Raw genomic sequence first — 14546 nt, forward strand, 5'->3', positions numbered from 1 at the left:
CAAGACTGTCACATTTTCCACCGCCCCCTTCCTATACATGTAGGACTGTCACCTCTGCTTCAGTTGCCCAATGTAGGGCTGCCTACTAGGAGGTGATACATTCGTGTTCTGGGGCATTCTCAGCACTCTGAAGTCAGGACAGCCCACATCTGTGTGGGGAGAAGGATTTTCTTGTTCTTTGAAGTTATACGTGATCACAAGTTTCTTAATATTTTGTCCTCATGTATGAATATCCCACCAATTTCTTTTTCTGAGAATAGCTCAAGGATTCATACCTTCTTCATCCACAAACTCAAGATAATAAATGTTCATAATGAAAATGCAAACCTTCACATCCGTATCCCCCCGTGCCTCCACCCGGCCACCCAGCCACCCACCCACTCACTCACCCGTCCGTCTGTCCATCTGGCCATTCGTCTGTCCATTCATCCAGCCATCCACCTCCCTATCCACCCACCCATTCACCAGTGACAGTTTACTATTAGAGCAAGCCTATCTGCCACATACCGTCTACACTTAGGGTGAGTTATTTTCCGGGAGGCTTCTCAGTCTGGCACGCAAATAGACTCCTTACAGACAACATAACCAGCCCAGCCAATTTCCAAATGTTTCCGAATTCAGTAGAGAACACAGCTTAATGCTGAAGCTAGGACCTTTAACATCTGCCTGTCTTTCGGAAGTTTGTAGGTGCCAGTTAAGGAGTGTCACCACTTTGAGAAATGATGGGGATAGAAATACCATACGGGCTGCATTAGAGAACTAGACTCCAAGGACAATAAGGTTTCTTCCATCCAACCGTGCTCCCCCCAGCTGACCTATCCCCCGCCACGAGTGGGAGCGGCTGGAAAAGGCAGACCTCCCTCCCAGCCAGGAAGCCCTGACTTCGGAGCTACCTCGTGGATGTGAGTACAGGAGAAGGGGAATGCGGCCCTTGGAGGGGTGCAAAGGAGATAGAGCAGGAGCCAGGGTTCCAGGCCCCAGGGTCGCTCTCCTCACCCTTCTCTCTCCCTCCCCCTCTCTCCTCTGACACCTAGTTTCCTAAAGTGCTCTCTTACGATTCACCCCCCAGGGCCAAGACAACTCATTCCTGGACTGAGCTGATCTGATGTCCTGAGGGCGCCTCAGTCCCTTTAGGTTTCCTGCTGCACCCCTCTCATTTCCTGGACATGGTGTTTCTGCATGCGCTGCACCCACCAGCGTGCATGTAGGGATAGTACTGGGGGACCCAGGCAGACCCCCGCAGCCACACACACACACACACACACACACACACACACACACACACACACACACACACACACACACACACACACACACACGTCTTGCAAGCGCCCCAGGGAAAGAAACTCTCTCTGAGTTGGCCCAGAGTGGACACCCCAAGCTTCCCCACACTGACTGGCTGCTTGCCAAGAGGGAGGATGCTGTAAAGTGCACCGCACAGGTGCCCTCCAAGGGTCTCTCACTCAGCACCCGCATGACTTATTCCTGCATCTTCCTACAACATTGGGATTCTAAATGTAACCCAGATGTGGGCTGTGTCCCTCTTCACCTTGGAGATGTAGCTATAATTGGCTTGGACCTCAGCCAATCCCACAAGTTGGGAAGACCTAAAGCCCTCCCTTTGGAGTGCAGCAAAGTTCAGAGCCCCCTGTGGATGCTGCATGACACGGCCCCTTGCCCCATCCACAGGAAACCCACCTATAGCAGGCGCGGAGGGAGCTTGGTAGATTTCAGTGATGATTTGGGTAGCTCATGGGTGATTTTTCTCCATCCCTCTCTTTCCAAAATAAAACTAGTTTTTCTCTCTGTGTCTCAAACACAGCAGTTCAGTGGCCAGCATCTGTCTCTTGAGGTCTCAGCCTCCTTTCCCAGGAGGGGAAAGGCTTTCTCTTGCCTCTTCCGTGACTCTTTGCCCAGGATCTGCCCCACTGCCTGAGTCCTCAGCTCCCAGCCACCTGGCAGCAATGCTCGGTACTTCTTTGAGTTTCCGTAAAGCTACGGTAACAAGCAGTGGCGCGTGGGACACGTGTTGTCTGCCGATGTCTATCATTTCACGTGCCTGAGTACATTTTGCCCTGGACTCTTCATTTCGCCACAGCCCACTTGCAGCTACGCGTGTTCGCATCGTCTGTCTCCTTCCTGAAAACATTTTGAGTTTGCCTGGTTTTGCCCTAAATAATCCACTGACACATACTGTAGGTTTTAGCGAGTGTTTTTATAAACAGGCTATAAAGGAGGGGAGGTAACATCAAACACTTCACCCCAGGTATCTCCGACATTTCCCTCTAAACTTTCTGTCCTTCCTTTGTCTCTGGCTGTGCCCCTACGACATTATTCTACCTTCTCCTGTTCGGTACCCAGTCCCACTGATTTCCCTCTTCTGAGAGCAATCTGCTTCTGCACCTCTAAATTGGGTGTTCTGAGAGATTCCAGGACCCATCTTCCTTAGAAAGTGGTTTAGGACATGCATAGGCGCTCATGAGCTCATCTTATCTTGAGTCTTACTCCTTTAAACCTCCACACATGCACCCAGCAGCTCAGTGTATTTCTTTTCCCAACGAGCATATGAGGAATTCCTATGGGGAGTTTTGGTGAATGTGAAAACTTCCTGTATTTGCTCCATAAGAAACTGAGAAAACTGAGGCCATGAACCTGGGAAGGTAATGAAGAATTGGGATATTTCAAGAAAAGACAAGAAGCAGTGGTCATTAGCTTGGGAACCATCATACTCATGGAAAGAGGGACCTCCCCCACCTTTGTAACCGTGGGGTTCAGAGGAGGAGCTCTGAGATCAGAGCCAGGGGTTAACATGAATGGTGATGGGAAGAAAAATGGGGTCTCAACCCCCAAGCAGTAGCAAGGCCAGCCAGGAACAGCAGAACTGTTCCAGCAGAGCTCATGTTGGCCATGGGAGAACATTCCTCGACCAGAGAACCTAGTGGGGGACGGGAAGGAGGTAGGAGCTCTGCGTCCCATTATCCCAACAGCTGAGAGCTCCCGAGCCAGTGACTACTTTGATACCTTTGTTATTGTCACACTCCTTTCATGGCTCTTCCAGGGTCCACTGTGGCTGAGTGGAGAAGCACAGTTACATACAGAAGGTGGAAGATAGAACCCTCTCTCTCTCTCTCTCTCTTTCTTTCTCCCCATCTCTCTCTCTCTCTGTCTCTAGCTCTTTGTCTCTATCTATCTCCATCTCTTTCTCTACCTGTCCAGAACCTGTAACATATGGTTCAGCTTTTTATGATAATAACTAACAGTCTGACTTCTTTGGGGCTTTCATATTAGTCAGAAGCATCCAAGACAAAACAGACCTGGATTTAAATCCTTTCTCCACCATCACTAGCTTTGTAACTTTGCCAAGTCAACTCACGCAGTTTGCCCATCTGTACATTGGAAATAATGATATCCATCTCCCAGAGTTTTTGTGAGAAGGAAATGAGATGGCGGATTATAAAGGGATGGGCCTGCTGTATGGATTAAGAGATGCGCAGCAAAGCAGATTTCCTCTTGCTCTTCCTTTTTATGCCAACTGAGCCCCGTGTTACCAGTCACAGCTTTTTCACACTCAGTAAGGAAGACACTTGAGAGGTAGGGTTTCCAGTCTCTGTTCTACTTCCCCTATAAAAGTGTGACTTGTTTTGAATCGTTTTTTTGGGTTTTGTTTTGTTTTTTTTAACTAAAATATTCAAAGTCACAAAACTATTTCAAGAGTCTGTTACTCACAAAGAGCTCTTGGGAGAAAAATTTCTCCCCCAAAGAAACAACCTGCCAATTCCAGATAACTGGGTACTCTGCCATGCTCACAATCGTTTAGAAATCGTTTACCACTACGTCCTTCAAAAGCAACAAAGATCCAAAGCACCCGACCCTTGGCTACTCTAGGTTTTTCTTTATACAGACCCATAAAGAGGCCTGGCCTGCAGGATCACTGTGTAGGCAAGGCTCAGTGAAGAGGTGAGGTTTCCTTCCTAGTTTGGGTTGCTTACACCCAAGGGACTCTGGTTGATTCTCGGTTCAATCATGTATTCATTCAACAAACGTGCAGGGAGCATGTGCTACGAGACAGGCTGCACAAGTTCACTGGGCCTACGGCGGTGAGCCAGTGGTCACATTCCTTGCCCTCACAGACCTTAGACTCTAGAGGGGACCATGGAGGACAAGAACAGGGCAGTATGTGACAGATATCAGGGTGGGGGGGCCTGCCATAAATGGAGGAGTCATGGGGGGCTTCCCTGAGGAGGCAACTGAGACTGAGACCCAAGGATGCAGAGCGGTGCCGAGTCTGGCAGTGTGGTCCAGGCAGAAGGAAGCCGAGGAAGGAGCATGGCCAGAGGCTGGGAGGTAGGCAGAGCCTGCCAGGTTCCAGGACAGAAGGTCAGTGTTGGCTTTGCTTATATTCCACTTGACCCAGGAAATTAATCCCGCAGCCTTAGGTGATGTCAAAAAGGGTTTCAAGATCCTGCTTTTAAAGGCATATTATTATAATGAAGTGTCTGTATATGCTTAGCTCATAATTTTACTCCTGCGTGAATTAAGAACCGCACACTGCATTTATTTTTCTCTCCTTCAAGTTTCACATCACATTTGAAAGTGTTGATTCTACATGTTGCTTCAGTTCCCAAGACACCATGGAGAGAAACATATGCTCCACTTATTTACCATTTGACATACCGAATAAAAAATATTCCCTTGGCCAACTTCTTAAGCTCCACCAATATTCGATATGTTTTAGAACAGAAAGATACAAGGTTACATGTGGTATCTATCTGTGGAGCACATTTCAAAGAGAGGCACGCCATGAGCACATTTGTGTGAAGGCAGTAAAGTAAAATCAAGGTTGAGCTTGAAATACCAAATGCACCACAGTCTTAGTTGCCTGTTAACTTGAATTAACTGTGCTTGAGCTTCTGCAGTCAGATTTCCTCTGCACATGCAAAATGAAGTGGAGAATTGAGTAAATTATCTTTATATGGGCCAGGCAATTAAGGCAAAATGTGGTTAGTTAGCCTGGATTATCCAGATTCTGGTCTTATCAGAAGGCTGCGTCAGAAAGCCGGAAGAAAGCACCTTTCTTTTAAAAAATGTGATTATTTAAAAAATAATCACAGTGTTGACTGGAAAGGTGCTAGGGAGATAGTCAACAAGGTTAAAGTCTCCCAGAGAAGAAGCCAGGCCATGAAGAATGTATTCAAGCTTGCACAAATAAGAGAGATCTGGACAGTAGTTAAATTCCTGCATGCTTCTCAAAACGGAAGGGAGGGTGCTCAGCTTGGACCAGGTACCCTGCACAATAAAGGATCTGTTAAGAACAGGTTTTAGGGTTTTTAGAGACTAACTGTTTATTTTGTATTGTCTATTATACCATGCTCTGGAGCAGGAATGGGCACAGACACCAATGTTTCCTAAGGGAAATGATTCATGTCCCAGAACCCTAACCGACAGCTCCAGCATGCCTTCCAAGAGTCTTCACAAAAGTGTCTCCTGGTTTACGGTGGACTGGGCTTTCCCATTCTTATGTCATTTCCACAAGATCCCAATTACAGAAGTCATGGAAGGGAAAGATTTAATCCATCCACTTACTATCGAGTCCATATGGAGCTCTCTTACATTTAAAATTCAGCTTGGTGTTGGTGACACAGCCTAGGATTAAAGAATCGAAGTCAATCTTAGTTCTGCCCCTTCTTGGCCATAAGTTTCTGGGCAAACTACTCAACCCCGCTGAGCTGCAGTTTCCTAGAGGTAAAGTCGAATCATAAGACTTAGTTTATAAAATGATTTAGAAAATTCAGTAAGATAATACTTATTCCCTGCCTGGCACACAGACACTCAACTTGATTCCTTTCCCCCCCTTTTTAATGATACTTAGAGTAAATCCACGGTAGGATCTCAATAAACATGTCTTAAATGAGTAAGATAGATAGATAGATAGATAGATAGATAGATAGATAGATAGATAGATAGATAGATAGATGAGAGGTAAACAGATAGATTATAGGTAGATAGATAGATGATAGCAAGATAGCAAGATAGATAGATAGATAGATAGACAGATAGATAAATGACAGGTAGATAGATGGAGTGCCATGAGAAGAGACAGATTATAAGGACATGAAGCTGGATGTATTCTGTTCAAATAGGAGCTGGTGAGCTTGAGTGACATAAAGGTCACAGAGACTAGGAGGAACATCCTCAGCTCAAACTTGATTGAAATTAGGTTGGGCAGAGACCCACTTAGAGTAAACTCTTAAAGACCACATTCTCTGGAGCTGGGCCCCTTCACCACACCCTCTGTTCCTCCCTCACCAACTGTCACCTAGTATAGATCTACCATTGCTCATTCAAAGACCTGATGCATAGATCTAATAAAATCTGAATCCCTGGGATCTGTTTCCACCCCTGCCTGGAGTAGAGGGGTCCCCACGCCACACCCATGCCTTTTAATAGGGGAATAGAGAGTCATATCAGCCCACCACTGACATCTTCACAGGGTTCAACCAAAGCCACCTCCTGGTCCCAAACACTGCTTTTCAGCCCTCAGTTTTAACTCTCTCCCAACTTATCTCTATATGCAGAGGAATGGTCAAAACAGCATCAACTCACATGTGAAAATTCATTCATTCATTTATTCATTTATTAACAAGTGCATATTTTCTACTAGACAAGGCTGTCTCTGAGCACTACACATAGCCTACTAAGAGTAAAAGAGGAAAAACTGAGTCTTATCATGGAGCCATATTGATTTTAAGAGAACACACTGTACAGATGTGAAAAATAGAAACACATTGGACCTACAACACTCGCACCCAAAGGAATCCCCAATATTATGTTCTCCTCTCTAAATAATATTTTTGAAGGCCCCCAAAACAACTGTTATCTTCAACAGTTCATACATTTTTAGTCCTTTGGGAGTTAAAGGTTTATTGGATCACCTTTTTTTTAAGGGACCATCTTCTTCCTGCTGGGACTATCTGGCAAAATTTTATGATGTCCCTGACACCTTCTGAGGGTGGGTTTATATGCACCTGATCTGTTATGCACCAGCCCCCCAAGCAAGCTGGTCTGTAATCACAGGCCTTCGAACATGGTGGCTCCTGCTATGGCCTCTCAGATATCTGAAGTTCATGGGCCTCTTTTTATTTGTAGGTCACAGAAAGCCAATGGCTTGAATCAAAAAGGGTAAATCATTAGGAAGATAATATAAGAGCAAGCTCCAGGAAGAAAGGATGCAGATGAGCTTCAGAACATCTCTTATCTCTAGATTTCTCTGTGCTTTGGCTAGAGTGTCTTGCTGAGAACGGGGGTTCTCCAACCACATGGTAGAACACATGACCTCAGGTGGGAAGAAAAGAAAGTTTACCACTTGTGGCTTCAGACCCTGGAGAGGGGATGGCTCTCTATCTCAGATTAATGTCAAAAATCCCATGGGATGAATCCAATAAACCTAGATGTAGGAATTAGGACTTGGTGATTGGCTTGCTTTGTAGGGAGTGCCTCAGAGTGTAGCCTAATTTCCACTTCCTCACACTGGTGATGAGATGGTGGCATCAACCTCATGTAAAGTACAGGACTGAAGAGCATGAGATGGTAGAGACGAGGGGAATTGTAGGAGGCAAGGCAGGGTGAATATGTATCACTTTGATATTTCAAGTTTGAAGTCTGTGTTGTAATGAGTTAGAAATATTCCGAGGATACTAGATACATAAACGTGGAGTTGAGATAAGGAAGCCAGACAGGTTTGAGCTGGAGATAAATTCTAAATACTTTGGAATCCTAAATACCTATTAGTGAAAATTATGGGAAAAGATAGATCCAACAGGAAAAGCAGATAGACCCGAATAAGACAGTGTGATCCAACCCTGGGCAATGATGACACTTAAGTGATTGACTAATGATGATACAGCAAATGAGACTGAGAAGGTGAAGCTGGAGCAATAGGAAGGAAACCAAGAAAAGAAGCATTGGACAACTGTGCCCTGTTCAGCCCCACAGCTCCCAGCTAGTCAGTTTCTGTTCCTTGGTGGGAATCCTGACTGTTTGAATAAACCAGACATCACGCCCCCCCCAAAAAAGAAAGGAAGGGTTGTTAAAGAATGAAGTGGCCACTGTTCAGATATAAGGAGAGGTTAAATGACGTGAGCATTAAAAAGCAGCTATCAGATTTGGCAATTTGATTTCCTGAATTAGCATTTAATGAGCATCTAATATGTGCCAGGCATGGATGCTGGGGAGGAGGTGAGGAAGGAAGGAGCTATGGTGCCTCTCAAACATTAGTGCGCATCTCAGTTACCTGGGGATCTCTGTACAAGGTACAATCTGCTTCAGTGGTCTGGGGTAGAACCAGAGGTCCTGCCTTTCTAAGAAGCCCCAGGTGATGAGATGAGGTTTACCCGAAGGTCTCACTTTGAGCACTAAGAGTTTAGACACGATGACATTATAGGTCATAGTAAGTCAGCTTTGATCCTCAGTGAAAAAGTGGGACCTATTGGTGCCTTTGGAAAGCAGTTTCAGGTGAGTGGAGGATTGAATCCAGTAGACAATAGGTGTTCAGAGAGTGGGGATGAATTACTGTGAAGAGGAAAGTTTGGGTTGGTAGCAATGCAGCTGACCTGAGAACCTCTGGCTGTACGTGTACCATTTTGACTGACCAACCATGACAAGTAGGAAGATTTTTCCAGATAACGTCTTCCTTACCTAGCCATACCTTCCCTCCTTCCCTTTTTTAAAAACATGGTATGTACCGTTTTTGAGGTCCCTCTAGTCTTGACCAGGTATATTGCTTAACATTTGGTCTATCCCAGGCATATAACTGTAATAACAAAAACAAAAAAAGGTTGTACTTGACATGTTAACAAAAAGACTCCTTTGGGAACTTGGGATGTTGATTTCTTGGACCAGTGACTTATATGTTAATGTTTTCATTACTATAGTCTAAATACAGTCTAATACAGTCTAAAATTATTTGCACCATAAATTTTGACTGATTCTGCTCAGCTGGTTTTACAGGGGGCAGGCCTACCTCATGTCTGTTTTCTCAAAGCTTGGGGGTCAATGCAGCAGCTAACGTTGTTTGTTGTGTTTTGAGGGGGGAATGGGCAAGGCATTTAGAGGTGGTTGGTGGACGGGAGAAGATGAACATTCTAACCGGCATTCTCATCTCGGGACGAGATGGTGGAGTAGAAGGACTTTGAGCTCGCTTCTTCTTAAACTGCAACCACTGAACTGAAACGTGATGCCTTTCCTCCATCCCCCAGCTGCGTGGGGCTGGGGACGGTTCTAGCTTGCAAACAAGGTCCCCCGGGACTGATGTGGACAAGCTGGTGTGAGTTTCCAGGCTACTTCTTGATTAAGAACTACCATATGACCCAGCAATCCCACTACTGCACATATACCCTGAGAAAACCATAATTCCAAAAGACACATGCACCCCAATGTTCATTGCAGCTCTATTTACAATAGCCAGGACATGGAAGCAACCTAAGTGTCTATCAACAGATGAAGGGATAAAGATGTGGCACATATATACAATGGAATATTACTTAACCATAAAAAGAAACAAAATTGAGTTATTTGTAGTGAGGTGGATGGACCTAGAGTCTGTCATACAGAGTGAAGTAAGTCAGAAAGAGAAAAACAAATATCTTATATTAACGCATATATGTGGAATCTAGAAAAATGGTACAGATGAACCTATTTGCAAAGCAGAAATAGAGACACAGATGTAGAGAACAAACGTACGGACACCAAGGAGGGGGAAGCAGAGTGAGATGAACTGGGAGATTGGGATTGACATGTATACACTGCTATGTATGGAAGAGAAACTAGTGACAGCCTGCTGTATAGAGCAGGGAACTCTACTTGATGCTCTGTGGTGTCTTATATGAGAGGGAAATCCAGAAGGGAGGGGATAAGTGTATACATATGGCTGATTCACTTTGCTGTACAGAAGAAACTAGCATAACATCGTGAGGCAACTATACCCCAGTAAAAAAAAAAAAAAAAAAAGAACTTCTAACCACTATCCTGTACAGTCATCACATAATGTATTGAGAGGCTTCAAGTAGCTCATCCAGCTACAAACATCCTTAGATCTCAGGGGGGAACAAAGCAAACGATGTTACAGAAAGAAAGAATGCAGAATATTCCATTTCTTTTCAATTCATTACCAGGTTTCTGCATCTTTATTCTGTTTCTATTGAAATTTGCTGCACATGACCTGGTACTTAATTTTATAACAGGTTGACATGAAACCCAAATTATTAGAACAGGGTTAGAAATCATTGACATTGCATTGGGCAGGGGCTACTGAACACTTCCACCCATTCCTGCAGCTCAGCTGTTTCCCCAGGGAAAACAGGCATTGCATGTTCTGGTCTGGAGCCCCAGCTCTGGGCAGACTCCCTGCAGGAGTTTCTCTTTACAGATAATCACGGCAACTCTGCCTGAAGGAAGGGAACAACGCAGTGGCAATACAGAATGAAATGTGAACTTGCCCTTGATAGAATTACAAGTTCTATTTCTCAACCTTCCGAGCTGATCCACCAATCAGAACAGACCCAGAGCCCTGAAAGACATATGTACATCTAAGAAACACAATAAGTATTTGTTTCGATGTCTGGATCCACATATAGGTCAATGGATGGAACACTCTGGAAAAAATGATTCAATATTTTCATTGTCAATTACTAGAGGTATATTATTTAACGGAAAAAATAATAAGTGCCCACTTAAAAGTCCTACCAGTGTACTTTTTGTCTTTTCCTAAAGACCCTCAAATCTCAAATTGCTAATAAACTATAGAACTATAAAAGTTTCTACAGTTTTTCCCTCAGTGCATCCCTGGAAATCTTCTTGAGAATCAAATCATCATAAAGTTGCTCATATTTTCCTATAGGGACAATGCCGTAATTGGGAGTTGAGATATTGACTAAGGATTTGGAGTCAAATAAATCATAAATATGGTCACTGATCTACCATAAATGCAAAGCCATAACTGCTATAAACCTCAGTGATCACTTAAATTTTTAAAATTATGTTCTAAGTCACAGAGGCCTATCATTTTATGACTGTAGGGGACCTTTGGGATTATCTTGTCCAGTCCCCAATTTGGAGATAAGGAAATTTAAATCAAAGTGATTAGTTTAATGTACTTAGGAGCAAAGCCAGGACCACGGTTCCATCTTTCCTCTCTGCTAATTTCGTCCCTGGCGACACCCTGCAAAATTAAACATGTAAATACCTATGAGAAAAGGGAAAACATACATATAGAGGAGAGGGAAAAGTTATTTTATCATCCATGTGACCCAATATTGGTATTTTTATTATAACAAGATATTAATTTGACATCTATTTCATAATTGTTATGCTTCTGAGCATTTAGGAGGTATTTTAGGGGACAAAATGATTCCTTTTTCTGTTTCTTTTTTTTTTAACATCTTTATTGGAGTATAATTGCTTTACAATGGTGTGTTAGTTTCTGCTGTATAACAAAGTGAATCGGCTATACATATACATATATCCCCATATCCCTTCCCTCCCACCCTCCCTATCCCACCCCTCCAGATGGTCACAAAGAACTGAGCTGATCTCACTGTGCTATGCAGCTGCTTCCCACTAGCTATCTAATTTACGTTTAGTAGTGTATATATGTCAGTGCTACTCTCTCACTTCATCCCAGCTTACCCTTCCCCCTCCCCGTGTCCTCAAGTCCATTCTCTACATCTGCGTCATTATTCCTGTCCTGCCTCTAGGTTCATTAGAACCTTTTTTCTTTTTTTTTTAGATTCCATATATATGTGCTAGCATATGGTATTTGTTTTTCTCTTTCTGACTTACTTCACTCTGTATGACAGACTCTAGGTCCATCCACCTCACTACAAATAACTCAATTTTGTGTCTTTTTATGGATGAGTAATATTTCATTGCATATATGTGCCACATCTTCTTTATCCATTCATCTGTCGATGGACACTTAGGTTGCTTCCATGTCCTGGCTATTGTAAATAGTGCTGCAATGAACATTGTGGTACATGTTTCTTTTTGAATTATGGTTTTCTCAGGGTATATGTGCAGTAGTGGGATTGCTGGGTCATATGGTAGTTCTATTTTTAGTTTTTTAAGGAACCTCCATACTGTTCTCCATAGTGGCTCTATCAATTTACATTCCTACCAAGAGTGCAAGATGGCTCCCTTTTCTCCACACCCTCTCCAGCATTTATTGTTTGTAAATTTTTTGATGATGGCCATTGTGACTGGTGTGAGGTGATACCTCATTGTAGTTTTGATTTGCATTTCTCAAATGATTAGTGATGTTGAGCATCCTTTCATGTGTTTGTTGGCAATCTGTATATCTTCTTTGGAGAAATATCTATTTAGGTCTTCTGCCCTTTTTGGATTGGGTTGTTTGTTTTTTTTATATTGAGCTGCACGCACTACTTTTATGTCTGGAGATTAATCCTTTGTCAGTTGCTTTGTTTGCAAAATATTTTCTCCCATTCTGAGGGTTGCCTTTTCGCCTTGTTTATGGTTTCCTTTGCTGTGCAAAAGCTTTTAAGTTTCATTAGGTCCCATTTGTTTATTTTTGTTTTTATTTCCATTTCTTTTCTTTCTTTTTTTTTTTTTTTGTGATATGCGGGCCTCTCACTGTTGTGGCCTCTCCCGTTGCGATTCCATTTCTCTAGGAGGTGGGTCAAAAAGGATCTTGCTGTGATTGATGTCATAGAGTGTTCTGCCTATGTTTTCCTCTAAGAGTTTGATAGTGTCTGGCCTTACATTTAAGTCTTTAATCCATTTTGAGTTTATTTTTGTGTATGGTGTTAGGGAGTGTTCTACTTTCATTCCTTTACATGTAGCTGTCCCGTTTTCCCAGCACCACTTATTGAAGAGGCTGTCTTTTCTCCATTGTATATTCTTGCCTCCTTTATCAAAAATAAGGTGACCATATGTATGTGGGTTTATCTCTGGGCTTTTTATGCTGTTCCATTGATCTATATTTCAGCTTTTGTGCCAGTACTATACTGTCTTGATTACTGTAGTTTTGTAGTATAGTGTGAAGTCAGGGAGTCTGATTCCTCCAGCTCCGTTATTCTTTCTCAAGATTGCTTTGGCTATTTCAGGTCTTTTGTGTTTCCATACAAATTGTGAAATTTTTTGTTCTAGTTCTGTGAAAAATGCCATTGGTAGTTTGATAGGGATTGCATTGAATCTGTAGATTGCTTTGGGTGGTAGAGTCATTTTCACAATGTTGATTCTTCCAGTCCAAGAACATGGTATATCTCTCCATCTGTTTGTAACGTCTTTAATTTCTCTCATCTGTGTCTTATGGTTTTCTGCATACAGGTTTTTTGGTCTCCTTAGGTAGGTTTATTGCTACGTACTTTATTCTTTTTGTTGTGGTGGTAAATGGGAGTGTTTCCTTAATTTCACTTTCAGATTTTTCATCATTAGTGTACAGGAATGCAAGAGATTTCTGTACATTAATTTTGTATCCTGCTACTTTACCAAATTCATTGATTAGCTCTAATCATTTTCTAGTAATGTCTTTAGGATTTTCCAGGTACAGTGTCATGTCATCTGCAAACAATGACAGTTTTACTTTTTCTTTTCTGATTTGGATTCCTTTTACTTCTTTTTCTTCTCTGAGTGCCAAGGCTAAAACTTCCAGACTATGTTGAATAACAGTGGTGAGAGTGGGCAACCTTGTCTTGTTCCTGAGCTTGGTGGAAATGGTTTCAGTTTTTCACCATTGAGAATGATGCTTGCTGTGGGTTTGTCATATATGGCCTTCATTATGTTGAGATAGGTTCCCTCTGTGCCTGCTTTCTGGAGGGTTTTTATCATATATGGGTGTTGAATTTTATCAAACGCTTTTTCTGCATCTATTGAGATTATCATATGGTTTTTCTTTTATTTATTTATTTATTTTTTTGGTATGCGGGCCTCTCACTGTTGTGGCCTCTCCTGTTGCGGAGTAGAGGTTCTGGACGCGCAGGCTCAGCGGCCATGGCTCACGGGCCTAGCCGCTCTGCGGCATGTGGGATCTTCCTGGACCGGGGCATGAACCTGTGTCCCCTGCATTGGCAGGCAGACTCTCAACCACTGCGTCACCAGGGAAGCCCTATCATATGGTTTTTATCCCTCAATTTGTTAATATGGTGTATCACATTGATTGATTTGCATATACTGATGAATACTTGCATTCCTCGGATAAATCCCAGTTGATCATGGTGTATGATCCTTTTAATGTGTGATGGATTCTGTTTGCTAGTATTTTGTTGAGGATTTCTGCATCTATGTTTTCAGTGCTACTGGCCTGTAGTTTACTTTTTTTGTGACATCTTTGTCTGGTTTTGGTATCAGGGTGATAGTGGCCTCGTAGAATGAGTTTGGGAGTGTTCCTCCCTTTACTATATTTTGAAAGAGTTTGAGAAGGATAGGTGATAGCGCTTCTCTAAATGTTTGATAGAATTCACATGTGAAGCCATCTGGTCCTGGGTTTTTGTTTGTTGGAAGATTTTTAATCACAGTTTCAATTTCAGTGCTTGTGA

This window comes from Kogia breviceps, chromosome 9 (assembly GCF_026419965.1).
Source record: "Kogia breviceps isolate mKogBre1 chromosome 9, mKogBre1 haplotype 1, whole genome shotgun sequence".
In the NCBI taxonomy this organism is placed as follows: Eukaryota; Metazoa; Chordata; class Mammalia; order Artiodactyla; family Physeteridae; genus Kogia; species Kogia breviceps.